Source organism: Protopterus annectens, chromosome 1.part1 (assembly GCF_019279795.1).
Source record: "Protopterus annectens isolate FY-2018-M chromosome 1.part1, PAN1.0, whole genome shotgun sequence".
Taxonomy (NCBI): Eukaryota; Metazoa; Chordata; order Ceratodontiformes; family Protopteridae; genus Protopterus; species Protopterus annectens.
The window spans coordinates 601,343,992-601,368,023 of NC_056726.1; the positions used below are offsets into that span (position 1 = coordinate 601,343,992).

At 42.2% G+C, this 24,032-nt stretch overlaps 1 protein-coding gene and 1 long non-coding RNA gene across 2 annotated transcripts in view; one reads left to right on the forward strand and one right to left on the reverse strand.

Annotated features, from left to right (window-relative positions):
* Positions 1 to 24,032, reverse strand: part of DISC1 (DISC1 scaffold protein) — a 2,387,713-nt gene that overhangs the window by 714,660 nt on the left and 1,649,021 nt on the right. The gene's annotated exons all lie outside the window — the stretch shown is intronic.
* LOC122806525 lies at positions 734 to 21,964 on the forward strand. Its single transcript, XR_006365518.1, has 9 exons — positions 734 to 898; positions 3,336 to 3,476; positions 5,920 to 6,060; positions 8,495 to 8,635; positions 11,076 to 11,216; positions 13,659 to 13,799; positions 16,240 to 16,380; positions 18,823 to 18,963; positions 21,405 to 21,964. It is a non-coding gene; the product is annotated as an uncharacterized LOC122806525 (long non-coding RNA).

Genomic DNA, 24,032 nt, shown 5'->3' on the forward strand with positions numbered 1-24,032 from the left:
GTATACCTACATACCTTGCATATCCTGGTCCTTATGGTTATCACTGCCTTCATCCCTATCTGCCATAGCTGGCTGTCTCCCTGGATGTGTACAACCCTGTGCTCTGACAGATGATAGGGCATCATGACACCTCCCTCAACAGATACCACAGTATCATAACCACTTTTGAGACAGCTTTGCTGAAATATCCTGCCAGCAACACCAATAGGGTTCACCTGCCTTGCTGTTATCTGATCACAGGTGGAGGGTGAAGGTGTGTCAGCAGCTGCAATGACATGTCCAGCTGCATTGTGATGGGGACATGTTCACCTTCTTGTGAATGTGTAGTAGTAGAGCCATTGAACTGATAAGCAGTACATGCTGACAACCAGAAAAGGTAAGGCAATGATACCATAAAACATTTCTACATAGGACTCATAGGCATGCATTGCAGTGTACTGTTAGCTGAAAATGATACCACCTATAGTAATGTGTGGTTATCACACCACCTTGGAACGCTCGGAAGGGCATGCAGAACATACATGATAATGTGATATACAGACAAGTTTAACACATGACTTGTGTTACCCGTATCCTACCTCGCTGCTGCTGTGCGACTGTGGCTGAGCTCTCCTAGCTAACTCTCCTGACTAACCCAGCGTCTGTTTGCCTGGGCTGAACTTCCTCTCCACTATATGAGGGTACTTTCTGCATACAACCCTTGAAAGCTCTGGACCCTGCACTCTTCTACAAACTCACTACCTAAAGCTCTAAGAGACTAACTCTCCTGCCTAACCCAGCGTCTGTTTGCCTGGGCTGAACTTCCTCTCCACTATATGAGGGTACTTTCTGCATACAACCCTTGAAAGCTCTGGACCCTGCACTCTTCTACAAACTCACTACCTAAAGCTCTAAGAGAGTATGTTTAATTAATTTGTTTATGGTCTCTTCCTAATTTTTATCTTGTGCTGTTTTGGTTTGCTCCCACCTAGTTTCCTAGCAGCAGCCCCCCCTATACCCCTTACTCTGTTTAATCTTCCTCTCTCTGTCCTTAGTGTTGTACTTAGCCTGTACTCTCCCTCCCAGTAGTGTTTGTCATTGTTTCTTTCCTACCCCTGAACCTTGTGACTCCTCTCTGTACCTTGACTTCTGTGTCCAGTAGGTATCACTCTGTCCACTCCAAGACCTACAGAACTGGACATTTCCCATCCATATACTTCCTACCCTCACCTTCTCACCCCTTTTCCTTTCCATCTCTGAAGTGCTCTGTGACCCACTCCCCCTTCCCTTTCTATCTCAAACCTTCTCTTTGCTAACTTTCTCTGTTACTTTTCCTTCCTCTCTCTCTTCTGTGCTTGGAGTAGCGCTCTGCCTCTCTGATATACCTCATCCTTCCCAGTGTCTCTCCCTGCCTTGGCTGCATCTAGGCTAGTGGCCATTTTCTTTATTGTGGCACTTTCACGAATATCTCGCTCTATCTTTCCCTACTTTGCTTTCCTCCTCTCGATCTCCTGCTCTTGTATATCTTCCTACCTAGGTCCCTCCTTCTTACTGTAGTTATACCCTATATCTAACTATTGGGACTACCTTCGCCCCTTTGGGACTGTCTTCTCCTCTCCTCCATTCGTTAGTATACTCCCCTTCCGTTTCTTACCTTGCTCTCACCTATTCCTTACTCCTCCCCCCCAGGTACTTCCTTTGCGAGGTCTTAAAATCCCTCCCTATCCCCAGGACGCCATCTTTACCCGTATCCTACCTCGCTGCTGTGCGACTGTGGCTGAGCTCTCCTAGGTAAATAGGTATAGCAAGTGTATGTATTAGGTCTTTAATTGTATCCTCCCTTGTAATACTCTATGATTTACTAAATGATATTTTGCACTCGCTGCCTTCCCTTATCCGCTAATATGTTAGCGTTTGTTTGTTTTACTTATTAAATGCTATTTTGCACTCGCTGCCTTCCCTTGGCCGCTAATATGTTAGCGTTTGTTTGCTGCTGGGTTTACTCGCCAAATTCACCTTCATGTTGATCGCATTTACATTGCACTGTGTATGCTTCTGTTTTGACTTGGTGAATGGTGAATAACACCTTCTGCACATAGTTCTTTTTTTAAAGTATTTTGTGCTGTGCAATGCTTTTGTATCTGTTGTCGCCGGTTAAGTGACTGCCATGTGTATCCTTAGTTTATTCTTTATATTAACTGTTGAGCGAGGTTGTTTCTCTTGAGCATTTTAAGTTCTATATTGCCTTTGGATTGTGATTTCAAATGCTGTTATTTCTGCAGGTATACTGCTGAGATTGTGTACTGTTTAATTAATTACAGCTAAGCAGTGTTAGCATGTCAGCCTGATACTTCATGTACATTAGAACATGTAGCGTTATTTTGCTGCTTACTGATTGAGTTACTGCTCTTAGTTATTTCTTAAAGAGTTCTGGGTTGTGGATTTCTATGTCTTCTGCTGTCGCCATTAAGCGACTGCTGTTTGCATCATTAATATTTGGTTCATATCTTACTGCTGAACTTAGTGGCTTATTTTGGGCTTTTTGAGCTATTTGTTGTCCTGTGACTGTGAAATACAAGTGCTGTTATTTCAGCTGCTCTATCTGCTGAGAATTGTGCACTGTTTTCTCATTCACAATGCGACCTAGCTGGTCGTAACCTTTACTCTGTAAAGGCTAAGCAGAGTTAGCGTGTCAGCCTTATACTTTATGTCCAACAGTACACGCTGATGAGTAGTCATTAGCGATCTTTGCTAGACTATTCAGTGCCTCCTGACCCCACCCTTACCCCTCCGAGGATGATTTTTTATGGGTAACTTATGACCCCAGCTTTTTGTTACATTATTATCACAATTCCTCTCTGTTTGGGTTACTATTGTGTATCTACTCTGTATTAGGCCCTGCCTCACTTGTTTTATGGGAACTGTGTGTTAGTATAGGAAGTGGCCTAACACGTGTAGACTGGCCTTAGGCCATACTTGCATCTTGGCCTCCCTTTACTCAGCACCTTCTCCTTACTACAGTACGGATCTATGTTCCTGACTATGAGGAAATACCTTGTGCTTCCATGAAACTGTTTAGAATATTATAGTGATTTAACTAGACCTGGTGTTTTTACCCAGACTGCTGCAACTTTCTTATTGTGGATATGCACATGATTTAACTGTTACAATCCTCAATCTGTGTTTTCTATGTAATGAGCATTGCCTAATTGCATATTTTCTTGTATTGTAATGTGGTATGACATAGAGCAGTGGATTAGTCTACTGTATCTGTGTGTCTGGTTACAGCTTTAGTTTGTCAGTATTGTATTTTACTTACTTGTTGTTATTATCTCCCCCTTTTTCTCCTGCTCTAGCTAACTCTCCTGCCTAACCCAGCGTCTGTTTGCCTGGGCTGAACTTCCTCTCCACTATATGAGGGTACTTTCTGCATACAACCCTTGAAAGCTCTGGACCCTGCACTCTTCTACAAACTCACTACCTAAAGCTCTAAGAGAGTATGTTTAATTAATTTGTTTATGGTCTCTTCCTAATTTTTATCTTGTGCTGTTTTGGTTTGCTCCCACCTAGTTTCCTAGCAGCAGCCCCCCCTATACCCCTTACTCTGTTTAATCTTCCTCTCTCTGTCCTTAGTGTTGTACTTAGCCTGTACTCTCCCTCCCAGTAGTGTTTGTCATTGTTTCTTTCCTACCCCTGAACCTTGTGACTCCTCTCTGTACCTTGACTTCTGTGTCCAGTAGGTATCACTCTGTCCACTCCAAGACCTACAGAACTGGACATTTCCCATCCATATTCTTCCTACCCTCACCTTCTCACCCCTTTTCCTTTCCATCTCTGAAGTGCTCTGTGACCCACTCCCCCTTCCCTTTCTATCTCAAACCTTCTCTTTGCTAACTTTCTCTGTTACTTTTTCCTTCCTCTCTCTCTTCTGTGCTTGGAGTAGCGCTCTGCCTCTCTGATATACCTCATCCTTCCCAGTGTCTCTCCCTGCCTTGGCTGCATCTAGGCTAGTGGCCATTTTCTTTATTGTGGCACTTTCACGAATATCTCGCTCTATCTTTCCCTACTTTGCTTTCCTCCTCTCGATCTCCTGCTCTTGTATATCTTCCTACCTAGGTCCCTCCTTCTTACTGTAGTTATACCCTATATCTAACTATTGGGACTACCTTCGCCTCTTTGGGACTGTCTTCTCCTCTCCTCCATTCGTTAGTATACTCCCCTTCCGTTTCTTACCTTGCTCTCACCTATTCCTTACTCCTCCCCCCCAGGTACTTCCTTTGCGAGGTCTTAAAATCCCTCCCTATCCCCAGGACGCCATCTTTACCCGTATCCTACCTCGCTGCTGCTGTGCGACTGTGGCTGAGCTCTCCTAGGTAAATAGGTATCGCAAGTGTATGTATTAGGTCTTTAATTGTATCCTCCTTGTAATACTCTATGATTTACTAAATGATATTTTGCACTCGCTGCCTTCCCTTATCCGCTAATATGTTAGCGTTTGTTTGTTTTACTTATTAAATGCTATTTTGCACTCGCTGCCTTCCCTTGGCCGCTAATATGTTAGCGTTTGTTTGCTGCTGGGTTTACTCGCCAAATTCACCTTCATGTTGATCGCATTTACATTGCACTGTGTATGCGGCTTCTGTTTTTGACTTGGTGAACGGTGAATAACACCTTCTGCACATAGTTCTTTTTTTAAAGTATTTTGTGCTGTGAATTGCTTTTTATCTGTTGTCGCCGGTTAAGTGACTGCCATGTGTATCCTTAGTTTATTCTTTATATTAACTGTTGAGCGAGGTTGTTTCTCTTGAGCATTTTAAGTTCTATATTGCCTTTGGATTGTGATTTCAAATGCTGTTATTTCTGCAGGTATACTGCTGAGATTGTGTACTGTTTAATTAATTACAGCTAAGCAGCGTTAGCATGTCAGCCTGATACTTCATGTACATTAGAACATGTAGCGTTATTTTGCTGCTTACTGATTGAGTTACTGCTCTTAGTTATTTCTTAAAGAGTTCTGGGTTGTGGATTTCTATGTCTTCTGCTGTCGCCATTAAGCGACTGCTGTTTGCATCATTAATATTTGGTTCATATCTTACTGCTGAACTTAGTGGCTTATTTTGGGCTTTTTGAGCTATTTGTTGTCCTGTGACTGTGAAATACAAGTGCTGTTATTTCAGCTGCTCTATCTGCTGAGAATTGTGCACTGTTTTCTCATTCACAATGCGACCTAGCTGGTCGTAACCTTTACTCTGTAAAGGCTAAGCAGAGTTAGCGTGTCAGCCTTATACTTTATGTCCAACAGTACACGCTGATGAGTAGTCATTAGCGATCTTTGCTAGACTATTCAGTGCCTCCTGACCCCACCCTTACCCTCCGAGGATGATTTTTTACGGGTAACTTATGACCCCAGCTTTTTGTTACATTATTATCACAATTCCTCTCTGTTTGGGTTACTATTGTGTATCTACTCTGTATTAGGCCCTGCCTCACTTGTTTTATGGGAACTGTGTGTTAGTATAGGAAGTGGCCTAACACGTGTAGACTGGCCTTAGGCCATACTTGCATCTTGGCCTCCCTTTACTCAGCACCTTCTCCTTACTACAGTACGGATCTATGTTCCTGACTATGAGGAAATACCTTGTGCTTCCATGAAACTGTTTAGAATATTATAGTGATTTAACTAGACCTGGTGTTTTACCCAGACTGCTGCAACTTTCTTATTGTGGATATGCACATGATTTAACTGTTACAATCCTCAATCTGTGTTTTCTATGTAATGAGCATTGCCTAATTGCATATTTTCTTGTATTGTAATGTGGTATGACATAGAGCAGTGGATTAGTCTACTGTATCTGTGTGTCTGGTTACAGCTTTAGTTTGTCAGTATTGTATTTTACTTACTTGTTGTTATTATCTCCCCCTTTTTTTCTCCTGCTCTAGCTAACTCTCCTGCCTAACCCAGCGTCTGTTTGCCTGGGCTGAACTTCCTCTCCACTATATGAGGGTACTTTCTGCATACAACCCTTGAAAGCTCTGGACCCTGCACTCTTCTACAAACTCACTACCTAAAGCTCTAAGAGAGTATGTTTAATTAATTTGTTTATGGTCTCTTCCTAATTTTTATCTTGTGCTGTTTTGGTTTGCTCCCACCTAGTTTCCTAGCAGCAGCCCCCCCTATACCCCTTACTCTGTTTAATCTTCCTCTCTCTGTCCTTAGTGTTGTACTTAGCCTGTACTCTCCCTCCCAGTAGTGTTTGTCATTGTTTCTTTCCTACCCCTGAACCTTGTGACTCCTCTCTGTACCTTGACTTCTGTGTCCAGTAGGTATCACTCTGTCCACTCCAAGACCTACAGAACTGGACATTTCCCATCCATATTCTTCCTACCCTCACCTTCTCACCCCTTTTCCTTTCCATCTCTGAAGTGCTCTGTGACCCACTCCCCCTTCCCTTTCTATCTCAAACCTTCTCTTTGCTAACTTTCTCTGTTACTTTTTCCTTCCTCTCTCTCTTCTGTGCTTGGAGTAGCTCTGCCTCTCTGATATACCTCATCCTTCCCAGTGTCTCTCCCTGCCTTGGCTGCATCTAGGCTAGTGGCCATTTTCTTTATTGTGGCACTTTCACGAATATCTCGCTCTATCTTTCCCTACTTTGCTTTCCTCCTCTCGATCTCCTGCTCTTGTATATCTTCCTACCTAGGTCCCTCCTTCTTACTGTAGTTATACCCTATATCTAACTATTGGGACTACCTTCGCCTCTTTGGGACTGTCTTCTCCTCTCCTCCATTCGTTAGTATACTCCCCTTCCGTTTCTTACCTTGCTCTCACCTATTCCTTACTCCTCCCCAGGTACTTCCTTTGCAGGTCTTAAAATCCCTCCCTATCCCCAGGACGCCATCTTTACCCGTATCCTACCTCGCTGCTGCTGTGCGACTGTGGCTGAGCTCTCCTAGGTAAATAGGTATCGCAAGTGTATGTATTAGGTCTTTAATTGTATCCTCCCTTGTAATACTCTATGATTTACTAAATGATATTTTGCACTCGCTGCCTTCCCTTATCCGCTAATATGTTAGCGTTTGTTTGTTTTACTTATTAAATGCTATTTTGCACTCGCTGCCTTCCCTTGGCCGCTAATATGTTAGCGTTTGTTTGCTGCTGGGTTTACTCGCCAAATTCACCTTCATGTTGATCGCATTTACATTGCACTGTGTATGCGGCTTCTGTTTTTGACTTGGTGAACGGTGAATAACACCTTCTGCACATAGTTCTTTTTAAAGTATTTTGTGCTGTGAATTGCTTTTTTATCTGTTGTCGCCGGTTAAGTGACTGCCATGTGTATCCTTAGTTTATTCTTTATATTAACTGTTGAGCGAGGTTGTTTCTCTTGAGCATTTTAAGTTCTATATTGCCTTTGGATTGTGATTTCAAATGCTGTTATTTCTGCAGGTATACTGCTGAGATTGTGTACTGTTTAATTAATTACAGCTAAGCAGCGTTAGCATGTCAGCCTGATACTTCATGTACATTAGAACATGTAGCGTTATTTTGCTGCTTACTGATTGAGTTACTGCTCTTAGTTATTTCTTAAAGAGTTCTGGGTTGTGGATTTCTATGTCTTCTGCTGTCGCCATTAAGCGACTGCTGTTTGCATCATTAATATTTGGTTCATATCTTACTGCTGAACTTAGTGGCTTATTTTGGGCTTTTGAGCTATTTGTTGTCCTGTGACTGTGAAATACAAGTGCTGTTATTTCAGCTGCTCTATCTGCTGAGAATTGTGCACTGTTTTCTCATTCACAATGCGACCTAGCTGGTCGTAACCTTTACTCTGTAAAGGCTAAGCAGAGTTAGCGTGTCAGCCTTATACTTTATGTCCAACAGTACACGCTGATGAGTAGTCATTAGCGATCTTTGCTAGACTATTCAGTGCCTCCTGACCCCACCCTTACCCCTCCGAGGATGATTTTTACGGGTAACTTATGACCCCAGCTTTTGTTACATTATTATCACAATTCCTCTCTGTTTGGGTTACTATTGTGTATCTACTCTGTATTAGGCCCTGCCTCACTTGTTTTATGGGAACTGTGTGTTAGTATAGGAAGTGGCCTAACACGTGTAGACTGGCCTTAGGCCATACTTGCATCTTGGCCTCCCTTTACTCAGCACCTTCTCCTTACTACAGTACGGATCTATGTTCCTGACTATGAGGAAATACCTTGTGCTTCCATGAAACTGTTTAGAATATTATAGTGATTTAACTAGACCTGGTGTTTTTACCCAGACTGCTGCAACTTTCTTATTGTGGATATGCACATGATTTAACTGTTACAATCCTCAATCTGTGTTTTCTATGTAATGAGCATTGCCTAATTGCATATTTTCTTGTATTGTAATGTGGTATGACATAGAGCAGTGGATTAGTCTACTGTATCTGTGTGTCTGGTTACAGCTTTAGTTTGTCAGTATTGTATTTTACTTACTTGTTGTTATTATCTCCCCCTTTTTCTCCTGCTCTAGCTAACTCTCCTGCCTAACCCAGCGTCTGTTTGCCTGGGCTGAACTTCCTCTCCACTATATGAGGGTACTTTCTGCATACAACCCTTGAAAGCTCTGGACCCTGCACTCTTCTACAAACTCACTACCTAAAGCTCTAAGAGAGTATGTTTAATTAATTTGTTTATGGTCTCTTCCTAATTTTTATCTTGTGCTGTTTTGGTTTGCTCCCACCTAGTTTCCTAGCAGCAGCCCCCCCTATACCCCTTACTCTGTTTAATCTTCCTCTCTCTGTCCTTAGTGTTGTACTTAGCCTGTACTCTCCCTCCCAGTAGTGTTTGTCATTGTTTCTTTCCTACCCCTGAACCTTGTGACTCCTCTCTGTACCTTGACTTCTGTGTCCAGTAGGTATCACTCTGTCCACTCCAAGACCTACAGAACTGGACATTTCCCATCCATATTCTTCCTACCCTCACCTTCTCACCCCTTTTCCTTTCCATCTCTGAGGTGCTCTGTGCCTCACTTGCCATTCCCTTTCTATCTCAAACCTTCTCTTTGCTAACTTTCTCTGTTACTTTTTCCTTCCTCTCTCTCTTCTGTGCTTGGAGTAGCGCTCTGCCTCTCTGATATACCTCATCCTTCCCAGTGTCTCTCCCTGCCTTGGCTGCATCTAGGCTAGTGGCCATTTTCTTTATTGTGGCACTTTCACGAATATCTCGCTCTATCTTTCCCTACTTTGCTTTCCTCCTCTCGATCTCCTGCTCTTGTATATCTTCCTACCTAGGTCCCTCCTTCTTACTGTAGTTATACCCTATATCTAACTATTGGGACTACCTTCGCCTCTTTGGGACTGTCTTCTCCTCTCCTCCATTCGTTAGTATACTCCCCTTCCGTTTCTTACCTTGCTCTCACCTATTCCTTACTCCTCCCCCCCAGGTACTTCCTTTGCGAGGTCTTAAAATCCCTCCCTATCCCCAGGACGCCATCTTTACCCGTATCCTACCTCGCTGCTGCTGTGCGACTGTGGCTGAGCTCTCCTAGGTAAATAGGTATCGCAAGTGTATGTATTAGGTCTTTAATTGTATCCTCCCTTGTAATACTCTATGATTTACTAAATGATATTTTGCACTCGCTGCCTTCCCTTATCCGCTAATATGTTAGCGTTTGTTTGTTTTACTTATTAAATGCTATTTTGCACTCGCTGCCTTCCCTTGGCCGCTAATATGTTAGCGTTTGTTTGCTGCTGGGTTTACTCGCCAAATTCACCTTCATGTTGATCGCATTTACATTGCACTGTGTATGCGGCTTCTGTTTTTGACTTGGTGAACGGTGAATAACACCTTCTGCACATAGTTCTTTTTTTAAAGTATTTTGTGCTGTGAATTGCTTTTTTATCTGTTGTCGCCGGTTAAGTGACTGCCATGTGTATCCTTAGTTTATTCTTTATATTAACTGTTGAGCGAGGTTGTTTCTCTTGAGCATTTTAAGTTCTATATTGCCTTTGGATTGTGATTTCAAATGCTGTTATTTCTGCAGGTATACTGCTGAGATTGTGTACTGTTTAATTAATTACAGCTAAGCAGCGTTAGCATGTCAGCCTGATACTTCATGTACATTAGAACATGTAGCGTTATTTTGCTGCTTACTGATTGAGTTACTGCTCTTAGTTATTTCTTAAAGAGTTCTGGGTTGTGGATTTCTATGTCTTCTGCTGTCGCCATTGCGACTGCTGTTTGCATCATTAATATTTGGTTCATATCTTACTGCTGAACTTAGTGGCTTATTTTGGGCTTTTTGAGCTATTTGTTGTCCTGTGACTGTGAAATACAAGTGCTGTTATTTCAGCTGCTCTATCTGCTGAGAATTGTGCACTGTTTTCTCATTCACAATGCGACCTAGCTGGTCGTAACCTTTACTCTGTAAAGGCTAAGCAGAGTTAGCGTGTCAGCCTTATACTTTATGTCCAACAGTACACGCTGATGAGTAGTCATTAGCGATCTTTGCTAGACTATTCAGTGCCTCCTGACCCCACCCTTACCCCTCCGAGGATGATTTTTTATGGGTAACTTATGACCCCAGCTTTTGTTACATTATTATCACAATTCCTCTCTGTTTGGGTTACTATTGTGTATCTACTCTGTATTAGGCCCTGCCTCACTTGTTTTATGGGAACTGTGTGTTAGTATAGGAAGTGGCCTAACACGTGTAGACTGGCCTTAGGCCATACTTGCATCTTGGCCTCCCTTTACTCAGCACCTTCTCCTTACTACAGTACGGATCTATGTTCCTGACTATGAGGAAATACCTTGTGCTTCCATGAAACTGTTTAGAATATTATAGTGATTTAACTAGACCTGGTGTTTTACCCAGACTGCTGCAACTTTCTTATTGTGGATATGCACATGATTTAACTGTTACAATCCTCAATCTGTGTTTTCTATGTAATGAGCATTGCCTAATTGCATATTTTCTTGTATTGTAATGTGGTATGACATAGAGCAGTGGATTAGTCTACTGTATCTGTGTGTCTGGTTACAGCTTTAGTTTGTCAGTATTGTATTTTACTTACTTGTTGTTATTATCTCCCCCTTTTCTCCTGCTCTAGCTAACTCTCCTGCCTAACCCAGCGTCTGTTTGCCTGGGCTGAACTTCCTCTCCACTATATGAGGGTACTTTCTGCATACAACCCTTGAAAGCTCTGGACCCTGCACTCTTCTACAAACTCACTACCTAAAGCTCTAAGAGAGTATGTTTAATTAATTTGTTTATGGTCTCTTCCTAATTTTTATCTTGTGCTGTTTTGGTTTGCTCCCACCTAGTTTCCTAGCAGCAGCCCCCCCTATACCCCTTACTCTGTTTAATCTTCCTCTCTCTGTCCTTAGTGTTGTACTTAGCCTGTACTCTCCCTCCCAGTAGTGTTTGTCATTGTTTCTTTCCTACCCCTGAACCTTGTGACTCCTCTCTGTACCTTGACTTCTGTGTCCAGTAGGTATCACTCTGTCCACTCCAAGACCTACAGAACTGGACATTTCCCATCCATATTCTTCCTACCCTCACCTTCTCACCCCTTTTCCTTTCCATCTCTGAAGTGCTCTGTGACCCACTCCCCCTTCCCTTTCTATCTCAAACCTTCTCTTTGCTAACTTTCTCTGTTACTTTTTCCTTCCTCTCTCTCTTCTGTGCTTGGAGTAGCGCTCTGCCTCTCTGATATACCTCATCCTTCCCAGTGTCTCTCCCTGCCTTGGCTGCATCTAGGCTAGTGGCCATTTTCTTTATTGTGGCACTTTCACGAATATCTCGCTCTATCTTTCCCTACTTTGCTTTCCTCCTCTCGATCTCCTGCTCTTGTATATCTTCCTACCTAGGTCCCTCCTTCTTACTGTAGTTATACCCTATATCTAACTATTGGGACTACCTTCGCCTCTTTGGGACTGTCTTCTCCTCTCCTCCATTCGTTAGTATACTCCCCTTCCGTTTCTTACCTTGCTCTCACCTATTCCTTACTCCTCCCCCCCAGGTACTTCCTTTGCGAGGTCTTAAAATCCCTCCCTATCCCCAGGACGCCATCTTTACCCGTATCCTACCTCGCTGCTGCTGTGCGACTGTGGCTGAGCTCTCCTAGGTAAATAGGTATCGCAAGTGTATGTATTAGGTCTTTAATTGTATGCCAACTTGTAATACTCTATGATTTACTAAATGATATTTTGCACTCGCTGCCTTCCCTTATCCGCTAATATGTTAGCGTTTGTTTGTTTTACTTATTAAATGCTATTTTGCACTCGCTGCCTTCCCTTGGCCGCTAATATGTTAGCGTTTGTTTGCTGCTGGGTTTACTCGCCAAATTCACCTTCATGTTGATCGCATTTACATTGCACTGTGTATGCGGCTTCTGTTTTTGACTTGGTGAACGGTGAATAACACCTTCTGCACATAGTTCTTTTTTTAAAGTATTTTGTGCTGTGAATTGCCTTTTTATCTGTTGTCGCCGGTTAAGTGACTGCCATGTGTATCCTTAGTTTATTCTTTATATTAACTGTTGAGCGAGGTTGTTTCTCTTGAGCATTTTAAGTTCTATATTGCCTTTGGATTGTGATTTCAAATGCTGTTATTTCTGCAGGTATACTGCTGAGATTGTGTACTGTTTAATTAATTACAGCTAAGCAGTGTTAGCATGTCAGCCTGATACTTCATGTACATTAGAACATGTAGCGTTATTTTGCTGCTTACTGATTGAGTTACTGCTCTTAGTTATTTCTTAAAGAGTTCTGGGTTGTGGATTTCTATGTCTTCTGCTGTCGCCATTAGCGACTGCTGTTTGCATCATTAATATTTGGTTCATATCTTACTGCTGAACTTAGTGGCTTATTTTGGGCTTTTGAGCTATTTGTTGTCCTGTGACTGTGAAATACAAGTGCTGTTATTTCAGCTGCTCTATCTGCTGAGAATTGTGCACTGTTTTCTCATTCACAATGCGACCTAGCTGGTCGTAACCTTTACTCTGTAAAGGCTAAGCAGAGTTAGCGTGTCAGCCTTATACTTTATGTCCAACAGTACACGCTGATGAGTAGTCATTAGCGATCTTTGCTAGACTATTCAGTGCCTCCTGACCCCACCCTTACCCTCCGAGGATGATTTTTATGGGTAACTTATGACCCCAGCTTTTGTTACATTATTATCACAATTCCTCTCTGTTTGGGTTACTATTGTGTATCTACTCTGTATTAGGCCCTGCCTCACTTGTTTTATGGGAACTGTGTGTTAGTATAGGAAGTGGCCTAACACGTGTAGACTGGCCTTAGGCCATACTTGCATCTTGGCCTCCCTTTACTCAGCACCTTCTCCTTACTACAGTACGGATCTATGTTCCTGACTATGAGGAAATACCTTGTGCTTCCATGAAACTGTTTAGAATATTATAGTGATTTAACTAGACCTGGTGTTTTTACCCAGACTGCTGCAACTTTCTTATTGTGGATATGCACATGATTTAACTGTTACAATCCTCAATCTGTGTTTTCTATGTAATGAGCATTGCCTAATTGCATATTTTCTTGTATTGTAATGTGGTATGACATAGAGCAGTGGATTAGTCTACTGTATCTGTGTGTCTGGTTACAGCTTTAGTTTGTCAGTATTGTATTTTACTTACTTGTTGTTATTATCTCCCCCTTTTTTTCTCCTGCTCTAGCTAACTCTCCTGCCTAACCCAGCGTCTGTTTGCCTGGGCTGAACTTCCTCTCCACTATATGAGGGTACTTTCTGCATACAACCCTTGAAAGCTCTGGACCCTGCACTCTTCTACAAACTCACTACCTAAAGCTCTAAGAGAGTATGTTTAATTAATTTGTTTATGGTCTCTTCCTAATTTTTATCTTGTGCTGTTTTGGTTTGCTCCCACCTAGTTTCCTAGCAGCAGCCCCCCCTATACCCCTTACTCTGTTTAATCTTCCTCTCTCTGTCCTTAGTGTTGTACTTAGCCTGTACTCTCCCTCCCAGTAGTGTTTGTCATTGTTTCTTTCCTACCCCTGAACCTTGTGACTCCTCTCTGTACCTTGACTTCTGTGTCCAGTAGGTATCACTCTGTCCACTCCAAGACCTACAGAACTGGACATTTCCCATCCATATTCTTCCTACCCTCACCTTCTCACCCCTTTTCCTTTCCATCTCTGAAGTGCTCTGTGACCCACTCCCCCTTCCCTTTCTATCTCAAACCTTCTCTTTGCTAACTTTCTCTGTTACTTTTTCCTTCCTCTCTCTCTTCTGTGCTTGGAGTAGCGCTCTGCCTCTCTGATATACCTCATCCTTCCCAGTGTCTCTCCCTGCCTTGGCTGCATCTAGGCTAGTGGCCATTTTCTTTATTGTGGCACTTTCACGAATATCTCGCTCTATCTTTCCCTACTTTGCTTTCCTCCTCTCGATCTCCTGCTCTTGTATATCTTCCTACCTAGGTCCCTCCTTCTTACTGTAGTTATACCCTATATCTAACTATTGGGACTACCTTCGCCTCTTTGGGACTGTCTTCTCCTCTCCTCCATTCGTTAGTATACTCCCCTTCCGTTTCTTACCTTGCTCTCACCTATTCCTTACTCCTCCCCCCCAGGTACTTCCTTTGCAGGTCTTAAAATCCCTCCCTATCCCCAGGACGCCATCTTTACCCGTATCCTACCTCGCTGCTGCTGTGCGACTGTGGCTGAGCTCTCCTAGGTAAATAGGTATCGCAAGTGTATGTATTAGGTCTTTAATTGTATCCTCCCTTGTAATACTCTATGATTTACTAAATGATATTTTGCACTCGCTGCCTTCCCTTATCCGCTAATATGTTAGCGTTTGTTTGTTTTACTTATTAAATGCTATTTTGCACTCGCTGCCTTCCCTTGGCCGCTAATATGTTAGCGTTTGTTTGCTGCTGGGTTTACTCGCCAAATTCACCTTCATGTTGATCGCATTTACATTGCACTGTGTATGCGGCTTCTGTTTTTGACTTGGTGAACGGTGAATAACACCTTCTGCACATAGTTCTTTTTTTAAAGTATTTTGTGCTGTGAATTGCTTTTTTATCTGTTGTCGCGGTTAAGTGACTGCCATGTGTATCCTTAGTTTATTCTTTATATTAACTGTTGAGCGAGGTTGTTTCTCTTGAGCATTTTAAGTTCTATATTGCCTTTGGATTGTGATTTCAAATGCTGTTATTTCTGCAGGTATACTGCTGAGATTGTGTACTGTTTAATTAATTACAGCTAAGCAGCGTTAGCATGTCAGCCTGATACTTCATGTACATTAGAACATGTAGCGTTATTTTGCTGCTTACTGATTGAGTTACTGCTCTTAGTTATTTCTTAAAGAGTTCTGGGTTGTGGATTTCTATGTCTTCTGCTGTCGCCATTGCGACTGCTGTTTGCATCATTAATATTTGGTTCATATCTTACTGCTGAACTTAGTGGCTTATTTTGGGCTTTTGAGCTATTTGTTGTCCTGTGACTGTGAAATACAAGTGCTGTTATTTCAGCTGCTCTATCTGCTGAGAATTGTGCACTGTTTTCTCATTCACAATGCGACCTAGCTGGTCGTGAACCTTTACTCTGTAAAGGCTAAGCAGAGTTAGCGTGTCAGCCTTATACTTTATGTCCAACAGTACACGCTGATGAGTAGTCATTAGCGATCTTTGCTAGACTATTCAGTGCCTCCTGACCCCACCCTTACCCTCCGAGGATGATTTTTATGGGTAACTTATGACCCCAGCTTTTGTTACATTATTATCACAATTCCTCTCTGTTTGGGTTACTATTGTGTATCTACTCTGTATTAGGCCCTGCCTCACTTGTTTTATGGGAACTGTGTGTTAGTATAGGAAGTGGCCTAACACGTGTAGACTGGCCTTAGGCCATACTTGCATCTTGGCCTCCCTTTACTCAGCACCTTCTCCTTACTACAGTACGGATCTATGTTCCTGACTATGAGGAAATACCTTGTGCTTCCATGAAACTGTTTAGAATATTATAGTGATTTAACTAGACCTGGTGTTTTTACCCAGACTGCTGCAACTTTCTTATTGTGGATATGCACATGATTTAACTGTTACAATCCTCAATCTGTGTTTTCTATGTAATGAGCATTGCCTAATTGCATATTTTCTTGTATTGTAATGTGGTATGACATAGAGCAGTGGATTAGTCTACTGTATCTGTGTGTCTGGTTACAGCTTTAGTTTGTCAGTATTGTATTTTACTTACTTGTTGTTATTATCTCCCCCTTTTTTTCTCCTGCTCTAGCTAACTCTCCTGCCTAACCCAGCGTCTGTTTGCCTGGGCTGAACTTCCTCTCCACTATATGAGGGTACTTTCTGCATACAACCCTTGAAAGCTCTGGACCCTGCACTCTTCTACAAACTCACTACCTAAAGCTCTAAGAGAGTATGTTTAATTAATTTGTTTATGGTCTCTTCCTAATTTTTATCTTGTGCTGTTTTGGTTTGCTCCCACCTAGTTTCCTAGCAGCAGCCCCCCCTATACCCCTTACTCTGTTTAATCTTCCTCTCTCTGTCCTTAGTGTTGTACTTAGCCTGTACTCTCCCTCCCAGTAGTGTTTGTCATTGTTTCTTTCCTACCCCTGAACCTTGTGACTCCTCTCTGTACCTTGACTTCTGTGTCCAGTAGGTATCACTCTGTCCACTCCAAGACCTACAGAACTGGACATTTCCCATCCATATTCTTCCTACCCTCACCTTCTCACCCCTTTTCCTTTCCATCTCTGAAGTGCTCTGTGACCCACTCCCCCTTCCCTTTCTATCTCAAACCTTCTCTTTGCTAACTTTCTCTGTTACTTTTTCCTTCCTCTCTCTCTTCTGTGCTTGGAGTAGCGCTCTGCCTCTCTGATATACCTCATCCTTCCCAGTGTCTCTCCCTGCCTTGGCTGCATCTAGGCTAGTGGCCATTTTCTTTATTGTGGCACTTTCACGAATATCTCGCTCTATCTTTCCCTACTTTGCTTTCCTCCTCTCGATCTCCTGCTCTTGTATATCTTCCTACCTAGGTCCCTCCTTCTTACTGTAGTTATACCCTATATCTAACTATTGGGACTACCTTCGCCTCTTTGGGACTGTCTTCTCCTCTCCTCCATTCGTTAGTATACTCCCCTTCCATTTCTTACCTTGCTCTCACCTATTCCTTACTCCTCCCCCCCAGGTACTTCCTTTGCAGGTCTTAAAATCCCTCCCTATCCCCAGGACGCCATCTTTACCCGTATCCTACCTCGCTGCTGCTGTGCGACTGTGGCTGAGCTCTCCTAGGTAAATAGGTATCGCAAGTGTATGTATTAGGTCTTTAATTGTATCCTCCCTTGTAATACTCTATGATTTACTAAATGATATTTTGCACTCGCTGCCTTCCTTATCCGCTAATATGTTAGCGTTTGTTTGTTTTACTTATTAAATGCTATTTTGCACTCGCTGCCTTCCCTTGGCCGCTAATATGTTAGCGTTTGTTTGCTGCTGGGTTTACTCGCCAAATTCACCTTCATGTTGATCGCATTTACATTGCACTGTGTATGCGGCTTCTGTTTTTGACTTGGTGAACGGTGAATAACACCTTCTGCACATAGTTCTTTTTTTAAAGTATTTTGTGCTGTGAATTGCCTTTTTATCTGTTGTCGCCGGTTAAGTGACTGCCATGTGTATCCTTAGTTTATTCTTTATATTAACTGTTGAGCGAGGTTGTTTCTCTTGAGCATTTTAAGTTCTATATTGCCTTTGGATTGTGATTTCAAATGCTGTTATTTCTGCAGGTATACTGCTGAGATTGTGTACTGTTTAATTAATTACAGCTAAGCAGCGTTAGCATGTCAGCCTGATACTTCATGTACATTAGAACATGTAGCGTTATTTTGCTGCTTACTGATTGAGTTACTGCTCTTAGTTATTTCTTAAAGAGTTCTGGGTTGTGGATTTCTATGTCTTCTGCTGTCGCCATTGCGACTGCTGTTTGCATCATTAATATTTGGTTCATATCTTACTGCTGAACTTAGTGGCTTATTTTGGGCTTTTTGAGCTATTTGTTGTCCTGTGACTGTGAAATACAAGTGCTGTTATTTCAGCTGCTCTATCTGCTGAGAATTGTGCACTGTTTTCTCATTCACAATGCGACCTAGCTGGTCGTAACCTTTACTCTGTAAAGGCTAAGCAGAGTTAGCGTGTCAGCCTTATACTTTATGTCCAACAGTACACGCTGATGAGTAGTCATTAGCGATCTTTGCTAGACTATTCAGTGCCTCCTGACCCCACCCTTACCCCTCCGAGGATGATTTTTTATGGGTAACTTATGACCCCAGCTTTTTGTTACATTATTATCACAATTCCTCTCTGTTTGGGTTACTATTGTGTATCTACTCTGTATTAGGCCCTGCCTCACTTGTTTTATGGGAACTGTGTGTTAGTATAGGAAGTGGCCTAACACGTGTAGACTGGCCTTAGGCCATACTTGCATCTTGGCCTCCCTTTACTCAGCACCTTCTCCTTACTACAGTACGGATCTATGTTCCTGACTATGAGGAAATACCTTGTGCTTCCATGAAACTGTTTAGAATATTATAGTGATTTAACTAGACCTGGTGTTTTACCCAGACTGCTGCAACTTTCTTATTGTGGATATGCACATGATTTAACTGTTACAATCCTCAATCTGTGTTTTCTATGTAATGAGCATTGCCTAATTGCATATTTTCTTGTATTGTAATGTGGTATGACATAGAGCAGTGGATTAGTCTACTGTATCTTTGTGTCTGGTTACAGCTTTAGTTTGTCAGTATTGTATTTTACTTACTTGTTGTTATTATCTCCCCCTTTTTTTCTCCTGCTCTAGCTAACTCTCCTGCCTAACCCAGCGTCTGTTTGCCTGGGCTGAACTTCCTCTCCACTATATGAGGGTACTTTCTGCATACAACCCTTGAAAGCTCTGGACCCTGCACTCTTCTACAAACTCACTACCTAAAGCTCTAAGAGAGTATGTTTAATTAATTTGTTTATGGTCTCTTCCTAATTTTTATCTTGTGCTGTTTTGGTTTGCTCCCACCTAGTTTCCTAGCAGCAGCCCCCCCTATACCCCTTACTCTGTTTAATCTTCCTCTCTCTGTCCTTAGTGTTGTACTTAGCCTGTACTCTCCCTCCCAGTAGTGTTTGTCATTGTTTCTTTCCTACCCTGAACCTTGTGACTCCTCTCTGTACCTTGACTTCTGTGTCCAGTAGGTATCACTCTGTCCACTCCAAGACCTACAGAACTGGACATTTCCCATCCATATTCTTCCTACCCTCACCTTCTCACCCCTTTTCCTTTCCATCTCTGAAGTGCTCTGTGACCCACTCCCCCTTCCCTTTCTATCTCAAACCTTCTCTTTGCTAACTTTCTCTGTTACTTTTTCCTTCCTCTCTCTCTTCTGTGCTTGGAGTAGCTCTGCCTCTCTGATATACCTCATCCTTCCCAGTGTCTCTCCCTGCCTTGGCTGCATCTAGGCTAGTGGCCATTTTCTTTATTGTGGCACTTTCACGAATATCTCGCTCTATCTTTCCCTACTTTGCTTTCCTCCTCTCGATCTCCTGCTCTTGTATATCTTCCTACCTAGGTCCCTCCTTCTTACTGTAGTTATACCCTATATCTAACTATTGGGACTACCTTCGCCTCTTTGGGACTGTCTTCTCCTCTCCTCCATTCGTTAGTATACTCCCCTTCCGTTTCTTACCTTGCTCTCACCTATTCCTTACTCCTCCCCCCCAGGTACTTCCTTTGCGAGGTTTTAAAATCCCTCCCTATCCCCAGGACGCCATCTTTACCCGTATCCTACCTCGCTGCTGCTGTGCGACTGTGGCTGAGCTCTCCTAGGTAAATAGGTATCGCAAGTGTATGTATTAGGTCTTTAATTGTATCCTCCCTTGTAATACTCTATGATTTACTAAATGATATTTTGCACTCGCTGCCTTCCCTTATCCGCTAATATGTTAGCGTTTGTTTGTTTTACTTATTAAATGCTATTTTGCACTCGCTGCCTTCCCTTGGCCGCTAATATGTTAGCGTTTGTTTGCTGCTGGGTTTACTCGCCAAATTCACCTTCATGTTGATCGCATTTACATTGCACTGTGTATGCGGCTTCTGTTTTTGACTTGGTGAACGGTGAATAACACCTTCTGCACATAGTTCTTTTTTTAAAGTATTTTGTGCTGTGAATTGCCTTTTTATCTGTTGTTGCCGGTTAAGTGACTGCCATGTGTATCCTTAGTTTATTCTTTATATTAACTGTTGAGCGAGGTTGTTTCTCTTGAGCATTTTAAGTTCTATATTGCCTTTGGATTGTGATTTCAAATGCTGTTATTTCTGCAGGTATACTGCTGAGATTGTGTACTGTTTAATTAATTACAGCTAAGCAGCGTTAGCATGTCAGCCTGATACTTCATGTACATTAGAACATGTAGTGTTATTTTGCTGCTTACTGATTGAGTTACTGCTCTTAGTTATTTCTTAAAGAGTTCTGGGTTGTGGATTTCTATGTCTTCTGCTGTCGCCATTAAGCGACTGCTGTTTGCATCATTAATATTTGGTTCATATCTTACTGCTGAACTTAGTGGCTTATTTTGGGCTTTTTGAGCTATTTGTTGTCCTGTGACTGTGAAATACAAGTGCTGTTATTTCAGCTGCTCTATCTGCTGAGAATTGTGCACTGTTTTCTCATTCACAATGCGACCTAGCTGGTCGTAACCTTTACTCTGTAAAGGCTAAGCAGAGTTAGCGTGTCAGCCTTATACTTTATGTCCAACAGTACACGCTGATGAGTAGTCATTAGCGATCTTTGCTAGACTATTCAGTGCCTCCTGACCCCACCCTTACCCCTCCGAGGATGATTTTTTATGGGTAACTTATGACCCCAGCTTTTGTTACATTATTATCACAATTCCTCTCTGTTTGGGTTACTATTGTGTATCTACTCTGTATTAGGCCCTGCCTCACTTGTTTTATGGGAACTGTGTGTTAGTATAGGAAGTGGCCTAACACGTGTAGACTGGCCTTAGGCCATACTTGCATCTTGGCCTCCCTTTACTCAGCACCTTCTCCTTACTACAGTACGGATCTATGTTCCTGACTATGAGGAAATACCTTGTGCTTCCATGAAACTGTTTAGAATATTATAGTGATTTAACTAGACCTGGTGTTTTTACCCAGACTGCTGCAACTTTCTTATTGTGGATATGCACATGATTTAACTGTTACAATCCTCAATCTGTGTTTTCTATGTAATGAGCATTGCCTAATTGCATATTTTCTTGTATTGTAATGTGGTATGACATAGAGCAGTGGATTAGTCTACTGTATCTGTGTGTCTGGTTACAGCTTTAGTTTGTCAGTATTGTATTTTACTTACTTGTTGTTATTATCTCCCCCTTTTTCTCCTGCTCTAGCTAACTCTCCTGCCTAACCCAGCGTCTGTTTGCCTGGGCTGAACTTCCTCTCCACTATATGAGGGTACTTTCTGCATACAACCCTTGAAAGCTCTGGACCCTGCACTCTTCTACAAACTCACTACCTAAAGCTCTAAGAGAGTATGTTTAATTAATTTGTTTATGGTCTCTTCCTAATTTTTATCTTGTGCTGTTTTGGTTTGCTCCCACCTAGTTTCCTAGCAGCAGCCCCCCCTATACCCCTTACTCTGTTTAATCTTCCTCTCTCTGTCCTTAGTGTTGTACTTAGCCTGTACTCTCCCTCCCAGTAGTGTTTGTCATTGTTTCTTTCCTACCCCTGAACCTTGTGACTCCTCTCTGTACCTTGACTTCTGTGTCCAGTAGGTATCACTCTGTCCACTCCAAGACCTACAGAACTGGACATTTCCCATCCATATTCTTCCTACCCTCACCTTCTCACCCCTTTTCCTTTCCATCTCTGAAGTGCTCTGTGACCCACTCCCCCTTCCCTTTCTATCTCAAACCTTCTCTTTGCTAACTTTCTCTGTTACTTTTTCCTTCCTCTCTCTCTTCTGTGTATCCCGCTCCGTTCGCCCTGCGGGCTCACTCCGCTCCCCTCCCTACCCCCAATTCCCACCCACCCCCAGGGGTCCTAACCTTATACTTCCCTAACCACACCCACTTACTCTAACATCCCTTCCTGTTCTTTCCCGCCAAAAACTTAACCCCTCCCATCCATACAAACTCTTCCACCCCCTCTTCTTTCTCTACTCCTAAAACCTTCCTACTCTCCTATAACTAATTTCTCTCCTCTTCTACACCTAACCTTCTGCTTATATACCTTTAGTCTCTGTACCTACACGTTGTATTCTCTCTTCTTACCCCTTCATATCCACACACTACTTCTTTCCTTCCTTCCTCCCTGTACTCTACCTAAAACTTTCTCCTCTCTCACCCTCTCTTGTTCAATTAAATTATAACTTCCCTTACCTCACCACTCCTACAAATGGCTCCATACACACCCACCATGGTAATATTCTTATCATTATTCTGTACCTCTCTTTATTCTTCTTACCTTCTTACCTTCTTTGAACACCCACTTATTTACCAGCCAGAACTTATAAATAAACATACAGCTATCTTCCACACCTCTCTTACCTCCTTCTTAAATTCCACATCCTCCCCTAGCTATCACCTTCCCAAATTCCATAGGCACTATCATCTTACCTACACCTTTCCCTCTGATAAAAAAATGAAACAACTAACCCCTCTTAAAAGTAATCTCACACCCAGACCTAATACTCCAACCCTACAAGATGGTGATATTCACCCCAATCCAGGCCCATCAAATCCCTCCCCTCAAGTATCTAAGCCTAACCTCAATAACACCCTTCTCATAGGTCATCTAAATATACGAAGTATAAATAACAAAGTACCCTATTTACATGCCCTGTTAGATATTCACCACTTTGACATTCTGTGCCTCTCAGAGACCTGGCTTAAACCAGCCACCAAAGACACGGAAATTATACCCCAAGGCTATAATATACATAGGCTTGATCGTACTAAGCGTAAAGGTGGTGGTGTGGCTATTCTATTTAAGAACCATCTTAGCATCTCCACCCTCCCAGCCTGCCCAACCCAAGATCCTAATGTTGAAGCCATCATCACTAAACTTCAGTTAAATGCTCAAAAAGCCCTGTACATCATCTGTATGTACATACCTCCAGGCAACAACATACCAATCTTAGAAAACTTCCTTAGTTGGACTTCCACAAACTTCCCCCAAGAAACTATAATTCTGGGCGACTTTAATATAGACTGGAATACTATTAGTAGCAACAATCCCTCCTGTCATATAAACCTATATAGTTTTACACAATCCATTACCACCACTACTAGGTTTAATAAACCAAATAAGAAACAGAGTATCTTAGACTGGATACTCATAAACAAAGTTAGTGTCTCTTACAAAGTAGGAACTATGCCCGATGACCTCAGTGACCACTGCCTAACCTATATCTCCAGAGTCAAGACCGACTATCTAAACCTTCCTAACACTAGAATAATACGCTCTACCAAAAACTTTAACAGTGATTTGTTTCAAAGGATCTCAAACATGTAACTGGAAACTCTTAAAATCACTTCCTCTTAATGAAGCAGTATCATTCTTTAACTCAACCTTCCTTTCCATTTTGGATAAACATGCCCCTACACGCTCTATTAGAATGAAGTCTAATACAGCCCCATGGCTCTCTAAGGAAACAAAGAAACTAATTCACAGTAAAATAAAATTTGGGCCAAATGGAGACACCACAGAATCACCTCTGATTTTCATCATTTTTGCAAACTTAGAAATCTCGCAAAAAAAGCAATTATCTCTGACAAAAAGAACTATTACTGTGATCTTCAAACAACCCAATTATACAAGCCAAAACAATTCTGGTCCTCAATCAATAAACTCCTTTCTCCTGGTTCAGCTAAAACTCCCTCCCCTATAAACGCAAACCCAGACAACCCTAGCCATACTGCTAACGCCTTCAACACCTTTTTTATTGAAACCATTCAATCTCTTGCTAGACAACTGAACACTAATAACTTTTACCCTCCAAATAATCTTATGGATTC